Source organism: Triticum dicoccoides, chromosome 2A (assembly GCF_002162155.2).
Source record: "Triticum dicoccoides isolate Atlit2015 ecotype Zavitan chromosome 2A, WEW_v2.0, whole genome shotgun sequence".
Lineage (NCBI taxonomy): Eukaryota > Viridiplantae > Streptophyta > Magnoliopsida > Poales > Poaceae > Triticum > Triticum dicoccoides.
This window is the reverse complement of record NC_041382.1, coordinates 358,442,616-358,460,934: the sequence shown is the minus strand read 5'-3', so window position 1 is coordinate 358,460,934 and position 18,319 is coordinate 358,442,616.

Below are 18,319 nucleotides of genomic sequence, written 5' to 3'. Positions count from 1 at the left end.
TGCTTGCATTAGAGTAGTGTAGCATGTTACTGCTTTCCGTTAATCCTATTCTGTTGCATAGCCTGTCATTGTTGCTACAACTGTTGATACCTTATCTGCAATCCTAAATGCTTAGTATAGGATGCTAGTTTACCATCAGTGGCCCTACATTCTTGTCCATCTGCCATGCTATACTACTGGGTCGTGATCACTTCGGGAGGTGATCACGGGCATATGATATATACTTGTACTGTTACATTACTTATGATATTGTTCGGAGATGGGGGCTGAAGGGGCAGGTGGCTCCATCCAGGTAGTGGTGGGCCTGAGTTTCCGACGGCCCCCGACTGTTACTTTGAGGCGGAGCGATAGGGCAGGTTGAGACCACCTAGGAGAGAGGTGGGCCTGGCCCTGGTCGGCGTTCGCGGATACTTAACACGCTTAACGAGATCTTGGTATTTGATCTGAGTCTGGCGACGTCATGGTATAAACTGAAGCCTTCGTGACGTTAGCGACTGAGCGGCGCACACTGGATTGGACCGTAAGCCTGCTCTTGTATTAAGGGGGCTAGTTCTGCTTCCGGCCGTGTACGCAACGTGCAGGTGTGCAATGGGCGATGGGCCCAGACCCCTGCGCCGTAGGATTTAGACCGGCGTGCCGACCTCTCTGTTGTGCCTAAGTAGGGGCTGCGACGTGTTGATCTTCCGAGGCCGGGCATGACCCAGAAAACTGTGTCCGGACAAAGGGGATCGAGCGTGTTGGGAAATGTGGTGCACCCCTGCAGGGAAGTTGATCTATTCGAATAGCCGTGTCCCTCGGTAAAAGGACGACCCGGAGTTGTACCTTGACCTTATGACAACTAGAACCAGATACTTAATAAAACACACCCTTCCAAGTGCCAGATACAACCGATGATCGCTCTATCACAGGGCGACGAAGGGAGGATCATCGGTTAGGATTATGCTATGCGATGATGCTGGGTGAACTTACCATCTACTCTCTTCTTCTGCTGCAAGATGGAGGTTACCAGAAGCGTAGTCTTCGATAGGACTAGCTATCCCCCTCTTATTCCGGCGTTCTGCAGTTCAGTTCACATATGATAGCCTTTTCCATTTGATACCAATGCATACATATGTAGTGTAGCTCCTTGCTTGCGAGTACTTTGGATGAGTACTCATGGTTGCTTTACTCCCACCTTTTTCCCCCTTCCTATACCCGATTGTTGCGACCAGACGATGGAGCCCAGGAGCCAGACGACACTGTCGATGACGACTACTACTACTACTCGGGAGGTGCCTACTACTACGTGCAGCCCGCTGACAATGACCAGGAGTAGTTTAGGAGGATCCCAGACAGGAGGCATGCGCCTCTTTCGATCTGTATCTCAGTTTGTGCTAGCCTTCTTAAGGCAGACTTGTTTAACTTATGTCTGTACTCAGATATTGTTGCTTCTGCTGACTCGTCTATGATCGAGCTCTTGTATTCGAGCCCTCGAGGCCCCTGGCTTGTAATATGATGCTTGTATGACTTATTTTTATTTGTAGAGTTGTGTTGTGATATCTTCCCGTGAGTCCCTGATCTTGATCGTACACGTTTGTGTGTATGATTAGTGTATGATTGAATCGGGGGCGTCACAAGTTGGTATCAGAGCCGACTGCCTGTAGGAATCCCCCTTCCACACTCCTTGGCCGCAGTTGAGTCTAGTCGATGAAAACGGTTTTACTAACATGGCTGTGCGGCCCATGGGCCCACGTCGCCATTGGGTGGTATTAGAATCTTTTACTCCTCGATCCTTACTCTGGGACTCTGATCTCTCTTCTATTCTAGTTAAATGATTTTACTAAATCTGACTCTAGGTTCTCGTAACTACTTCTCCCGGAGAGCCCATTAACACAGATGATCGCCTACTGCACCAGAAGATTTCGAAGTTACTCTCCGATACTCTTTTGAGACTTTGTGCCCGTTGCTTTTGCAATTCCCTACCACTGTTATATCATTACGGATAACTACATACACTTGCCTTTTCAATCCCATGGATCTTGTTATTACAAGATACCCTGAAAATTCTCTCTATTGTTCCGAGAATACTTCGTGCCTACTGCCTTGCAGTTCATTAACCACATTAACACCCCTACGGATTATTCCTTGCACATACCGAGTGAGGGAGTCCTGGGTTAGGGGGTCCGGATAGCCGGACTATATGTTCGGCCGGACTCCTAGACTATGAAGATACAAGATTGAAGACTTCGTCCCGTGTCCGGAAGGGACTTTCCTTGGCGTGGAAGGCAAGCTTGGCGATACAGATATGTAGATCTCCTACCATTGTAACCGACTCTGTGTAACCCTAGCCCTCTCCGGTGTCTATATAAGCCGGAGGGTTTTAGTCCGTAGGACGAACAACAATCATACCATAGGCTAGCTTCTAGGGTTTAGCCTCTTTGATCTCGTGGTAGATCCACTCTTGTACTACCCATATCATCAATATCAATCAAGCAGGACGTAGGGTTTTACCTCCATCAAGAGGGCCCGAACCTGGGTAAAACATTGTGTCCCCTGGCTCCTGTTACCATCTGCCTAGACGCACAGTTCGGGACCCCCTACCCGAGATTCGTCGGTTTTGACACCGACATTGGTGCTTTCATTGAGAGTTCCTCTGTGTCATCACTTTTAGGCCCGATGGCTTCTCCGATCATCAACAGCGATGCGATCCAGGGTGAGACCTTTCTCCCCGGACAGATCTTCGTATTCGGCGGCTTTGCACTGCAGGCCAATTCGCTTGGTCATCTGGAGCAGATCGAAAGCTACGCCCCTGGCCATCAGGTCAGATTTGGAAGTTTGAACTACACGGCCGACATCCGCGGAGACTTGATCTTCGACGGATTCGAGCCACAGCTGAGCGCGCCGCACTATCTCGATGGGCATGATCTAGCTCTACCGCCGAACAGTGCCCTGGAGGCCGCACCTGTGTCCGCTCTGACCCCTAGCTCAGAGCCGATCACACCAATCGAGGATGGGTGGTTAGACACCGCCTCGGAGGCTGCAATCTCTACGGCGAGGCTACAATCTCTACGGCGATCGAGCCGAACACCAGCCCTAGTCTCTGCGAAGCCCGTGACTCCAAGGAGCCGGACTCCTCTCCGGACTCCGAGCCCTCCGCGCCCCTACCGATCGAACCCGATTGGGCGCCGATCGTGGAGTTCACCGTCGCGGACATCTTTCAGCACTCGCCCTTCGGCAATATTCTGAATTCACTAAAGTCTCTCTCTTTATCAGGAGAGCCCTGGCCGGACTATGGTCAGCAAGGTTGGGATGCGGATGATGAAGAAATTCAAAGCCCAACCACCACCCACTTCATAGCCACTGTCGATGATTTAACCGACATGCTCGACTTCGACTCCGAAGACATCGAAGGTATGGACGCCGATGCAGGAGACGATCAAGAACCAGCGCCTATAGGGCACTGGAAAGCCACCTTGTTGTATGATATATACATGGTGGACACCCCAAAAGAAGGCAATGGCGATGGAACAGCGGAGGATGACCCCTCCAAGAAGCAGCCTAAGCGCCGACGTCAGCGGCGCCGCTCTAAATCCCGCCAAAGCAAAAACGGTGATTCCGACACAGGAGATAATAACACCCCGGACAGTGCCGAAGACAACCACCTCCAGCAACATTCAGCACAGGAGGACGGAGAAGCCAGCCCTCATGAGAGAGCGGCAGACAAAGAGGTCGAGGACGATAATATGCCTCCCTCCGAAGACGAGGCAAGCCTCGATGACGACGAATTTGTCGTGCCAGAGGATCCCATCGAACAAGAGCGTTTAAAATGCAGGCTTATGGCCACGGCGAGCAGCCTCAAGAAAAAACAGCAACAACTTAGAGCTGATCAAGATTTGCTAGCCGACAGATGGACTGAAGTCCTTGCGGCCGAAGAGTATGAACTCGAACGCCCCTCCAAGAGCTACCCAAAGCGCAGGTTGCTACCCCAATTAGAGGAGGAAGCACCTAAACCTACATCACTAGCACATGATGCGGCCGACCGGCCACCCCGTGGCCGCGACAGAGAGGCCTCTCGACCCTCCACTCAAGCCGAACCCCGGCGCCGCTCAAAAAATACCAAGGCATGGGAAAATGCGCCATACCTGCGAGATATATTGGAGGACAAGGCAAGGCAAACAAGATCGATCTATGGATCACGTGGGCGCCCCACGGCACGAGACGATACTTGTCATACCGGATACAGTAAATCCGGCCGGGCCGAACACAGTAGACAAAGCTTGTTTGAGCTGCATCGTGATATAGCCCAATACAGAGGCGCCGCACACCCACTATGCTTCACAGATGAAGTACTGGATCATCAAATTCCCGAGGGTTTCAAATCCGTGAACATCGAATCATACGATGGCACAACAGATCCTGCGGTATGGATCGAGGACTATCTCCTTCATATCCACATGGCCCGCGGTGATGACCTACACGCCATCAAATACCCCCCACTCAAGCTTAAAGGACCAGCTCGGCATTGGCTTAACAGCTTGCCAGCAGAATCAATTGGTTGTTGGGAGGACCTGGAAGCCGCATTCCTCGACAATTTCCAGGGCACTTATGTGCGACCACCAGACATCGATGACCTTAGCCACATAATTTAGCAGCCAGAGGAATCGGCCAGACAATTCTGGACACGGTTCCTAGCCAAGAAAAATCGAATCGTCGACTGTCCGGATGCAGAGGCCCTAGCAACCATCAAGCATAACATCCGCGACAAGTGGCTTGCACGGCACCTAGGACAGGAAAAGCCGAAATCTATGGCAGCCCCCACGACACTTATGACCCGCTTCTGCACGGGAGAAGACAGCTGGCTAGCTCGCAGTAATAACATGACCAAGAGCTCTAGTAATTCGGATACCAAGGACAGCAGTGGCAGGTCGCGTCGCAACAAGCAAAAGCGCCGCATTAACGGCGACAATGCTGAGGATACGGCAGTTAATGCCGGATTCAGAGGCTCTAAACCCGGTCAGCGGAAAAAGCCATTCAAAAGAAATACTCCGGGCCCGTCCAGTTTGGACCGAATACTCGACCGCTCAAGCCAGATACATGGCACCCCCTAAAAATCAGCTAATCACACCAACAGGGATTGTTGGGTGTTCAAGCAGGCGGGCAAGTTAAATGCCGAAAGCAAAGACAAGGGGCTGCATAGAGACGACGAGGAGGAGCCCGGCCGCCGAACAACAATGGACAGAAAGGTTTTCCCCCACAAGTGCGGACGGTGAACATGATATACGCAACCCACGTCCCCAAGAGGGAGCGGAAGCGTGCGCTAAGGGACGTATACGCGATGGAGCCAGTCGCCCCAAAGTTCAACCCATGGTCTTCCTGCCCGATCACTTTTGATCGAAGGGACCACCCCACTAGCATCCGTCATGGCGGATTCGCCGCATTGGTTCTAGACCCAATTATTGACGGATTTCACCTCACTAGAGTCCTTATGGACGGCGGCAGCAGCCTGAACCTGCTTTACCAGGATACAGTGCGGAAAATGGGCATCGATCCCTCGAGGATTAAACCACTAAAACGACCTTTAAAGGCGTCATACCAGGTGTAGAGGCGAACTATACAGGCTCAGTTACACTTGAAGTGGTCTTCGGATCTCCGGATAATTTCCAAAGCGAGGAGTTAATCTTCGACATAGTCCCGTTCCGCAGTGGCTATCACGCACTGCTCGGGCAAACCGCATTTGCTAAGTTCAATGTGGTGCCACACTATGCATACCTCAAGCTCAAGATGCCAGGCCCTCGAGGAGTCATCACAGTCAATGGAAACACCGAACGCTCTCTCCAAACGGAGGAGCATACGGCGGCTATCGTAGCGGAATTACAAAGCAGCCTCTCAAGGCAATTCTCTAGTCCGGCCATTAAACGTCTGGACACCGTCAAGCGCGCTCAGAGTAACCTACAACAAGACCGCCTGGCACGTCCTAAGCAAGCGTAGCAATGCGGCCCCAACCCCAGCCCTCGTGAACTTGCGAAACCAGTGTTGCGCGTACATAACTACGCTCTGGAAATACCATGGGCACAGGGGGAGGGGCACCATCACGGCATGCCCGAAACGCGGCTTAAACTGCACTAGGGGCTGCCGATTTCTTAATTTTCTCTTATTTTCAGGACTCCATTCTTCGGAAGGCTTGTCCGGCAGTACAATTGCCGTACAAACGATACAACCAGGGAAGCAGAAAGCTACGCAGCACTATGGAACTCTAAGGTGGTCTCTATAATGAGCAGTATACCTGTTTCACATAACATTCAGCAGCTCACCCTGGAAAGGACATGTCAAATAGTCCCATCTTTTGCTTATTGAACTATTTGTATCGTTCTGCTTTGATCACAACATTTTTAAATAAACAATGCATAGCTTCCGTCTATTATTGCATTACTCTTTTTTACGAATATATGTTCATTAATGACATGTTGCACCCGTACACTTTGGTACGGACAATACGCCAGGGGCTTAAGTACCCCACAATACGGTGTGAGAAGTCCGAACACTTTCACAAGTGCGGCACCCCGAACTTATAGCATTATATGCATCGGCTCCCAATCATGTCTTGGGTCAATAGTTGGGTTTGCCCGGCTCCTATGTTTTGGTACCTTACGTTTCGTTATATCGGCTAAGGTAGCACTAGGAGAACTACTGCGATTGTGCCCCAGTTGAGTTGGGCTAAGCACCTCAGTAGAGAAAGCTAAAACTGACCATCATGATGAGGCAAGAGCTGGCCGCTGTTCGAGAGGTTTTCGAGTCCTTAAAGACTTATGCCGCTTAGAGCGAGGAGTCGGCTTTGTCCGGCCTAGGCGTGGATAGCGCCCCGAACTCGGTCTTCCGAACACTAGGGGCTTCGCCGAAATTTAAAATTATAGAATTCTATGGCTAAGTGAGAGTGTTCAAGCATTATAGTACGATTGCCTTATTCGTTGTTTTGAGTGCCTCCCTCGAAGGACCCAAGAATGGGAAAAAGAGCGCTCATGTTTATCCCGAACACCCCAGCACTCATGGCATGGGGGCAGAAGCCAACGACTCGCCATCTCTCAAATTTGATAAACGGCCGCACTGAAGGTAATATTTTAAATTCAAAAGCATTACTTAGCGCATATGAACAAGTTTTCAGCGTACAGGATCACAAATGCGAGTTTACTCAAAAATTACATCTTTGGAGCATTCATCCGCTATAAGGCGGGCACCCTTCAGGACGCCCTCATAATACGCTTCCGGGACGTGATGCTCCTTGCCAGGCGGCGGCCCGTCCTTCACCAGCTTCTCCGCATCCATCTTCCCCCAGTGCACTTTAGCACGGGCACCTTCGATGCAGACGGAGCACTTGATTACTTCAAGCCGTGGATAGGCATCCACTAGCCGCCTCACCAGCCCGAAGTAGCTCCCAGGCAGAGCCTCTCCAGGCCAAAGCCGAAATACGAGGCCCTTTATGGCCTGTTCGGCCACCTTGTGGAGCTCGACCATTTGCTTCAGCTGGTCGCTCAAAGGCACCAGGTGTCCGGCCTCAGCATACTGAGACCAGAACACCTTCTCCGTCGAGCTCCCTTCCTCGGATCGGTAGTAGGCGGCAGCATTAGACGCACTACGGGGAAAATCTGCAGATGCTCCTGGAGAGCTCCGGACTCGGGTAAGTAACAAGTAATTCACTTTCACGTGCTTGCTTTGCATAATGAATGCCTTACCCGCCGCTATCTTCTTCATCGCTTCAATTTCTTGGAGGGCTTTCTGGGCTTCGGCCTTGGCAGACTTCGCGCTTTCGAGGGCTGCCGCAAGCTCGGACGCTTGCGTCTTTGAGTCAAGCTCCAAACTCTCGTGTTTTTTCACGAGAGCCTGGATCTCTTTCTGCACCGCCTCCACCTGCGCCTCCTGCTTCCCTCTCTCTATGCGCTCCAGGCCGCTCTATTTTCGGCCTCGGACATCGCTTTCTTAAGGGTTGCCACCTCGGTCGTGGCCCCTATAATAGCACATTGATCCTGTCATTTTTTGCAACCACATCTTCTCTACATACTTGCGCAAGGTATTACTTACCTTCCTTCTCCTCGAGTTGCCTCTTGGCATGGCTGAGCTCGTTCTCGGACCGCACGAGGTTTTGCTTCAGCGTATCCACCTCTGCAGTCAGTGCGGCGGAGGCCAGCAGCGAAGCCTGTATACGCATATTGACTTGATTATGTTAGACTCCTGCGAATGTTATTAGATCCTCTATTTGGCTTTTCTTTCCGAACGCCGAACAGAGCATCAGGGGCTACTGTCTATGCAGTAATATTTTTACATATTCTTTACTTACCTCAAAGCCTGTTAGAAGGCTGGCATAGGCTTCAGACAGTCCGCTCTTGGCGGACTGAACCTTCTGGATCACCGCACTCATAATAGTGCAGTGCTCCTCGTCGATGGAGGCGCCTTTAAGCACCTCCAGCAAATTGTCTGGTGCCTCCGGTTGGACGGAGGTCACCGGCTCGGTAGGCTTGCTCCTCTTGGAAGGAGGCTGCCTACCGGAGTCCGGAACCGTTGAAGGTTCCGGCGCGGTGTCCGGCTCAAGGCCAGACTCGAGGCCCTTGGGGGTTTTATCCCCTTTGCGCCTGGAGTCCGGGAGGTCACCTTGCGGCGCCTCCAGGACCACCTCCTCCTGGCTTGGAACCTGTTGGGACAGCACCTTGGCGTCGTCCGTAGGGTGGGGGGATGTAGCGGGCGGAAGTGAATTCACGTCCGACGAATCCAGGGAGCCGCTCGACGACTCGTCGAGCCCGGCCTTGGGCGGACTGCATAGTCATATTCGGCGTAAGGAGGAGCTGTGCAAGAAAGGAACACTATGAATTGCTCTAGTGTCTGAATACTTACGATCTCGCCAGGGGCTTGGCCCTGTGTGGCCACTCCTCTTCGCCATCATCGGCGTTGGTGCAGTAGTCCGGAGGAGGGGTCTTCCCCTTCTTGGACCCTTCGGCCTCCCTAGTTGGGGCGGCCTTCCTTTTCTTCCCTCCCCCCGCTGGAGGGGGAGAGGTCTCTTCTTCCTCCTCCTCGTCTTCACGGGAGGAGTGCGCCTTGGAGTCGTCGGATGATGAATCCGACACCTCCTTGCGTCGGGCACTCTTTCGAGTCCCCGTGGCCTTCTTCTTGGCCTTCTTCTCTGGCACCACATAGGGTGCCGGAGCCAGCAGCTTCGCCAAGCGAGCGTCCACTGGGCCTTCGGGCAAAGGAGCCGGACAGTTGATCTGTCTGGACGTCTCCTGCCAATCCTATCAAAGGTAAGGGAGCTTAGATCCCGCATGGAGTCAAACTATAAAAAACTAATACCCTATAAAAGGTAAAAATAGCTTACCGCACGAGCGTGACGCTGCATGCTGAATCCGCGATCCTTGGTAGCAGATGCGGGGGCCTCGGCGCCCTTGAAAAGCACCTTCCAGGCATCTTCGTACGTCGTGTCGAAGAGCCTGCTTAGAGTTCGGTGCCGCGCCGGGTCGAACTCCCATAGGTTGAAAGCCCATTGTTGACACGGGAGGATCCGGCGGATGAGTATAACCTGGACTACGTTGACAAGTTTGAGCTTCTTGTCCACCAGGGTTTGGACGCATGTTTGAAGTCCGGTCAGCTCTCCTTGTTTACCCCACGACAGGCCCGTCTCTTTCCAGGAGGTGAGCCGCGTAGGGGGTCCGGATCAGAACTCGGGGGGCTGCGACCCAATCAGGGTCGCGCAGCTCGTGATGTAAAACCACCCCGATTGCCACCCCTTTAGGGACTCCACAAAGGAGCCCTCGAGCTTTAGGACGTTGGGCATCTTGCCCACCATGGCGCCTCCGCACTCCGCTTGGGTGTCGCGCACCACCTTCGGCTTGACATTGAAAGTCTTGAGCCATAGGCCAAAATGGGGGCGGATGCAGAAGAAAGCCTCGCACACGACGATAAATGCCGAGATGTTGAGGACAAAGTTCGGGGCCAGATCGTGGAAATCTAGGCCATAGTAGAACATGAGACCCCGGACAAATGGGTGGAGAGGGAAGCCCAGTCCACGGAGAAAATGAGGGAGGAACACCACCCTCTCATGGGGCCTAGGGGTGGGGATGAGCTGCCCCTCTTCGGGAAGCCGGTGCGCAATGTCCTTAGACAAGTATCCGGCCTTCCTCAGTCTTTTGATGTGTCCCTCCATGACGGAGGAGACCATCCACTTGCCTCCCGCTCCGGACATGGCTGGAGAAGGTTGAGGTGGGGTGTGCGGACTTGGGCGCTGGAGCTCGAGTGCGCGGAAATGGATAGGCAAAGGAGGAAGAAGGCGTGGATGAGAAGGTGGATCCTTATCCCCTTATATGGGTGGACGCGACTATGCGCCCCCCACCAGCCTGGTAAAACTCGCTTATCTCCCAAGCGCCATAATCAATGGCGCGGTTGGGTTACCCACACCCGTATTGATGAGAATCTCGGAATAAGGGCACACGATCTCTGCTTTGACAAGACGTGCCAAGGGAATTGCCTCGCTAAACGCGCTGAGGTGGGACAGTAAAACGATTTTAATAAAGACTTGGCCGTGGTGTGATGTCACGCTACGGAATACGTCAGCAGATTAGATTTGTGTAAATATTATTCTCTCTATGGCAATATGTGGAAACTTATTTTGCAGAGCCGGACACTACCTTTGTGTTCAAAATCTTCTATGAAGTACTTGGAGGAGGAACCCGCCATGCAATGCCGAAGCAATCTGCGTGCCGGACTCGTCGTCATTGAAGCCTGGTTCAGGGGCTACTGAGGGAGTCCTGGATTAGGGGGTGTCCGGATAGCCGGACTATACCTTCGGCCGGACTCCTGGACTATGAAGATACAAGATTGAAGACTTCGTCCCGTGTCCGGAAGGGACTTTCCTTGGCGTGGAAGGCAAGCTTGGCGATACGGATATGTAGATCTCCTACCATTGTAACTGACTCTGTGTAACCCTAGCCCTCTCCGGTGTCTATATAAACCGGAGGGTTTTAGTCCGTAGGACGAACAACAATCATACCATAGGCTAGCTTCTAGGGTTTAGCCTCTTTGATCCCATGGTAGATCCACTCTTGTACTACCCATATCATCAATATCAATCAAGCAGGACGTAGTGTTTTACCTCCATCAAGAGGGCCCAAACCTGGGTAAAACATTGTGTCCCCTGCCTCCTGTTACCATCTGCCTAGATGCACAGTTCGGGACCCCCTACCCGAGATCCGCCGGTTTTAACACCGACACCGAGTATCCACCCATCCCCGGTTGTTTATGTGTTTCACTAAGGTCTTCGAAATAATATTCGATCTTCTGAAAATCCTTAGCAGCTTATTGCTCTTGAAATTCTTTCTTTCTTGCATTATGGTTAATCCCATAAGTATAGTAATCTTATTGGCAGCCTTTGTCACTATCATTTCGAGTCCATTGATTCAAAATATTGCGAATTCTCGCAATCCTCAATCAGATCCTAGAATTCATCCTTTCGGCTCAGACGTCATTTTAAACATGAGCTGGATCTCGACCAATCAAATTGTTGTCAATTTTACCCCTAAGCTTACTCAACCTATCCATCCTTAATCGGAGCGTTTGCTTATGTTCCTTTGATTTGGAAACCATAATTGCTTTACATGTGAGCTTTGAATTAGTCAGTTGCTTCTATAATCCAATGCCTTCGCATTGTTTCTTCCGTTGGTTGTGTGCCGATACTCACATCAGCTCTGTTATGGACCGGCAGATCCTTTAATGGATTTTATCCGACAACGTCCTTCATATTCAAAAACTTTGTGAGCCTTCCCTCGGATACATAATGCCTTTGGTAAATAGTATCCTCTACTTTCTCAACCTTGCTCTACTTTCGAGCTTGAGTTATTTACTTCTGGACTTTGTAGTGTATGTTCCTAAGATACCCGATGGGTTGGACCAATGCCTTCCCTAATCTGTGCAAACCCGCGAGTTTGCAAGAGTCATATTCTTCTGGTGATTTGCCATATAAAATTTCAACACTACGACTTCGTCGAAAATGAGAAGTGAATGAAAGGGTATGCATTGGAGAAGTGGGAGTCGACCTTGAACCTTGCGTTCATGCCCATGGATACGATGTAGATCTTATCATTAAAGCTTCTCTTAAATTAATTATTCCTTTGGTATAAGTTCATCTTATATCTAGGATCTAGCCTTTTGCAATCGTGGTTTCGACCATGTTCTCCTTTAAATACCATTTCTCGTGCAAGTTTAAGCACTTGTTTTCTGCGGAGTAATACCCCAGTCCAACCTCTACTTTGATTTGTCGTCGAGTATTACCCCCCTGGTATCTCAAGATTATCACGGAATTGCATAACTTCTTATGAGTTCTTCATCAAGTGCTACATTCTCATTGATTCCAATTTTTCATGGGCTCTGAGTTATTAAACACTCAAAGACACCGATAACTGACTCGATTCCGCATCGCGATTAAGCAAATCTTGGTAACCTTCATTACTTATGAGTTTGAACTCAATCACGTCATTCCTAGCCTACTTGGCTATATCCTTGTCGTGCCAATTTTAACTGTGCTACCTGGTCCTTAATCCCGAAGCACAACTTTCGACGATGAGCTAAGCTTACGTCGATCTTTCTCGTCATATCATTTCACCTTGAACAACAAGCTTGATTTAGAGTTTGTGTCATACCCTTGGTTCCAATAACCTTTTGCTTCACCATTCCTTGGACTCGTTGTCATCATCGATCGATTACATCTTGAAATCTCTCGACAAATGTGTCATGTTCATCATCAACATTCTGAGCTCTTCCAGGATATCAATTGAATTCATGATGAGAAATACCATCCTTTCCCTTGATGAGTTGTGTTAACATCGACCACTTTATTGCCGTCCATTCAACACAAACTTGCTCGTATTTCTTGTTATACCTTGAGATCCTTGCTATCCAACATTTGTTCTTTACCTTGGAGTATTACCATCTTATATATCAAAAATCTTGTGAGAATTGTTCCACCTCTTGAGAATTCTTGACATGAAATACTTCTTGCCATGGTTGTTCATTTCTTGGTCCCCGTGTTATTTCTAACCGGGAAAACCGACAATTGAACTAGGATGTCTGACTTCAGAACTTCTAGCAACCCTATTGCTTTGAAGTTAATGGTCGATAACATTCTTAGACCGTTGGTTATCGAATCACCATTATAACATGGATCATGCTACCTAAGCCCATATTTCGGGTACCCCTTTCAATAAATGACTAACTATGTATGTTTTCCTTGAGCATACCTCATTATATCTTTGATCTGAGAAATGTTATCTCCTTGTTCAAATACTGGTGGTAATCCATCTTTGGAAATCTCGATTCATTGTCACTGAGTTCATCAGCCACCCCTCATTCTCTCCTTGGTTTAATGATGAACTCTTGTTTCGGAACTCTCTTCCATAGTTCTGTGACGCCCCCGATTCAATCGTACACTAATCATACACGCAAACATGTACGATCAAGATCAGGGACTCATGGGAAGATATCACAACACAACTTGTATCGTCCCTAGTTGATCGTGTACCGTGTGAACTCTTGTGTATCCGAGGATCTAGCACATGTGTGACCATCTTGTGTTGGTTTAGTGATTCTCCCGTGTTTTCCCTTGTGTTTCCCCTCGTTTCCCCCTTGTGTTCTTCGTGTTGATCGCGGGATCCGCTCTTTTCATGAAAGATTGGCCGATTAGGGTTCTACCCTACATCATCTTGGTATCAGAGCCACGTTGATCATGATTTCGGAGCCTCCCTGTTGTGTTTCTAGCCTAGTTTTTGTTGTTTTCATCCTAATTCGAGAAAGTCCCCACAAAAATAGCCCCAAAAAAGATGATGTAGGGTAGGAACCCCAGGGGCCGATCTATCACGAAAGGAGCGGATCCCTTGATGAACACGAAGAACACGAGGTGGGAAATGAGGGAAATCACAAGGGGAAACACAAGAGGAACACTCAAACTAACAAGAACAAGTCACAAAAGTGCAAGATCCTCGAATACATCTTGGTATTCAGTACACCATTTTGACATCATACCGTACGCAAGAACGGTAACCTCGTCTTGGTATTGGACATATCACTCTTGCCATTACATTGATAGCCATCATACCCTTACTCCTTTGCGTTGCTTACCCATCGAGACTAGCCATTGAGTATTGCCGGAAACGAGACTTGTGCACATTAGTGATCATACTTCCCATAGAATACATACATCATTGTTGCATATATTGGTATCATCTCTTATGTCACAAAGTTGTCATCGCATACACAATTGCTATCTTGGTTCGTCAAGCATTGCATGAGAAAAGAGCTCAAACATCAAAGATCCAAGCAAGCTTTTAAGAAAAAAGGAAAGATAAGCAAAGAGCTTTTAAGCAAGAACCATAGCATCATACAACATTAAGATTGTCATACTAGATCATCTTGGATCATATCATAGGAACACCTTGCATAAAGCATACTTGGGATATAAGTCATTGCATTTTTGCTAAGTAGGTTGTGCACAAGTTCTTGTATCCTCCTATTGTGCAATTGTGCTAGCGTCTCTCTAGTGTTGTGCAACAAGAGCATTTTTGTGGATTCCACATTTTGGCTCACCCTTGGTTGCATGACCCCACTTATCTTTTTGCGTGTGTGTTTATGTGTACCTTATATGCTTGGTCTACTTGTTACACTGCATCTTGCGAATCTTCTCCAACATTATTGAAGCTCACTTACAATTGCATCAAATTTTGTGCCAGCACCCTAACCAAGCTCCACCATAAGCTTTTACTTGTGTAGGTGTGAGAAACCGACAAGAGCTAGACCATTTGTGCTATTCCCTTGTCTTACATTGGAGTGATCATCGATCCACTTTCAACTTCGGTCAAGGTACATTTGATATTCGTTCTTCTCTTTCTACCGCTCACATTTGCCTTGGAATGATGGATAGGCCAAGTACTTCTACCAACCCACTCTTCATGGAGCAAGACGACGACATGAACTCCTTCGTCACCAAGAGTCATGATGTAGAGCATCCTACAATCATCCCCATGTACACTCCAGAATACGCCTTTGGGCCTAAGGTGAACTCGCTCCTTCTCGAATCTTCCCTTTCCGCATGTAAGACATGGATGCTACTTCAAGCGCGGACCTTGTGCATACTCAGGTACACCCGAGGAGACCATGGAGAACCCAAGGACCAAGGCCAAGCGTGCGCGGAAGCGACGATGGAAGAAGACGAAGACAACTCCAAGACCTGGACATCCGGCCCCAGGCCCGGACATCCAGCCACTGGAGACGACCCCTACAGCAACAGCCTCCCAGCCGCCAAGTGCTACAGGCCCCGGACATCCGGCGTCAACCCCGGACATCTGGCGCCTCGCCAAGTCCCGGACATCCGGCCTCGCCCCCGGAAATCCGGCACCCTCCAACCAGAGATCAGAAGAATCAGGCAACTCCAGCCCGGACATCCGGCCAGAGGCCCGGACATCCGGCTCTTCATGAGCCGCCGGACATCCTGCCCCCAGCCCGGACATCCAGCACCTGCCTGTGAGCAGAGATCGGGCCAAGGGCCCATGTATCCCCCTCTCACTTACCCCTTCTTGGGATAGCACTATATATACTTCCCCACCTCCTCCTAGTTAGGGTTAGCATTGGTTTAGCTCATTTTAGAGATAGAGCGTTGCTCATCCACATCGGATCTACTCCACGAGAGAGACCGCGGCCTCTATGGAGAAGATCCCTTTGGATTCAAGACCTCCTTTTGGAGAAGAACTTCAAGACCTCCTCACGGAGAAGACCGGTTACCGTGTATCGTCCCTAGTTGATTGTAGATCGTGTATCTTACTTTATGTAATCGAGGATCTAGCACATGTGTGACTATTTCTTGTTGGCTGAGTGATTCTCTCGTGTCTCCCCTCGTGATTTCCCTCATTTTCCCCTCGTGTTCCTCATGTTCTTCGCGGGGTCCACTCCTTTCGTGAAAGATCGGGCGATTAGGGTTCTACCCTACATCAAGTCACCTCTTTGGTGCAGAACGTGCTTTGCATCAAGAGCAACAAGCTATGAGTGAACGCATCGACAACCTCGCCGCCGAATTGCGACTCTCCGAGCAATGTACAAGGGACTACTTCGACCACAAGCTCGACGATCACAAGCAAGAGAATGATGCAAGGATGGAAGAGATTCACGCTTTGTTGCTCAGCCGCTCTTCTTCCGCTTCGTCCTCAACAAGAAGGACTCGCTCAAGTCGACACTCCGACTTCACCCTCTCCGGCTCAAGTACACCGACATCGAACACTCTACGCTGTGCCACGCGCAACGATTGTCAAGCAAGCCTCAATCCTCTATGAGACACCGACTCTCTAGAGCATCGACGACGTCAAACCCAACAGGCTTTTGTGCTAGCACGAGAACGGCAATGACAACGCCAACATGAAGAGGAAGAGCGAGCGCGTCTACACCAAGTTGCACAAGATGCCGAGGCACAACGCCACGAACAACAACTCCGTGAAGCTCAAGCACTTGCGGTGCAACAAGCCCTACGAGATTCAAGTCAAGCCGTAGCCGACCGAGGCCGACAAGCTCGTGAACAAGAAGAAGAACTTCACAAAGAAATTCATGAACGATGACATCAAGCTTGCGTGCACCGTCACGTTCCTCAAGTTCCTCCTCGAGCTCGACAAGCTCCTCCACAAGCTCGCCAAGAACATCAAGTTCATCAAGAGCATAAAGACAATGGAAATCCTCCACGACAAGAGCAACATGAGGATGACAACCCTCCTCGCCAAGAGCAACACGAGCTTGACAATCATTAACAACATGGGCGTCATCATCCCCGACCCCAACACAATGAAGAGCAACGCTATGGCAAGCTCAAGTTCACTATGCCAAGTTCAACGGAAGCAATGATCCCGAAGAATACCTTTCTTGGGCATTGAAAGTTGACAAGATCTTCCGTTTGCACAACTACGACGAAGAGAAGAAGATCGCGATGGCATCCCTTGAGTTCCAAGACTATGTCCTCATTTGGTGGGAACAAGTTATCGAGCACCGAGAGCTAAGAGGTGAACCACCCATCACTACTTGGGCGCAAATGAAGGATGTCATGAGAGCACACTTCGTGCCCAGCTACTAAAACCGCAACCTCTTCAAGAAACTACAACTACTCAAGCAAGGAACCAAGAGCGTTGAAGAGTGCTACAAGGAGATGGAGATTGCCATTATAAGAGCCAATGTCATGGAAGATGATGAGAAAATTATGGCACGTTTCTTGAATGGACTCAAGCATCCTATCAAGAAGATCGCCGACTTCCAACCATACTCGAACCTCATCGAGCTAGTGCATCAAGCTATCAAAGCGGAATGCCAAGTGCAAGATGATTTCAAGTATGCCAAGTTCTCATCCAAGTCCTACGGCTTCTCCTACAACCAAGCTTCAACGACTCCAACACCGTCTACCAAGCCTTCTACTAGCAACATCGACAAGTCGAATTCCAAGAAAGCTTCGTCAACTCCAAGTCATCCTCCTACTACGAGCAACTTCAAGCCAAGAGCTTCATCATCATCCACTCCAGCTGATGAGACCGTCAAGACAAGTTCCTTCAAATGCTTCAGATATGGAGGCCGAGGCCACAAGTCCTATGAATGCACCAACACGCGCACAATGATACTCAACGACGACGGCACATACGACTCGATGAGTGAAGGAGAAATGGACGCTCTTGAGCAAGTCGCCATGCACCGGCAAGTGAACGATGAAGAGGAACAAGTCTTTTGCGATGAAGATTCAAGTCCCACTCTTGTTGTCTCCAAAGTCTTGACTCTCCAACATCACCAACAAGAGGACCAACGATGCCACATATTCCACACCAAGGCCGGCATCAATGGACGATCTATCAAGGTCATCATCGATGGAGGGAGTTGTCATAATCTTGCAAGTGAAGAACTTTGCTCCAAGCTCCAATATCCCAAGACGAAGCATCCACATCCATACAAAGTTCAATGGCTTAGTGACTCTAGCACTATCCAAGTCGAGCATCGAGTACAAGTCTCCTTCAAAATTGGCGCCTACAAGATACCTTGGAGTGCGACGTCGTTCCAATGACCGTTTGCCATCTTCTCCTTGGACACCCATGGCAATTTGATAGAGGAGTCATCCACAACGGCTGAACGAACCACTACATCTTCAAGACGAAGGGCAAGGAGTACGTCCTCCGTCCAATGTCGCCAAGCCAAGTGATTGCCGACAAGCAAGCCACCCATCATGGAGATCATAGTGAGAGAGCGAGCCACCAAAAAGAGAGTGAGCACCACAAGCCCAAATCGAACACCTCCACGATGAGCG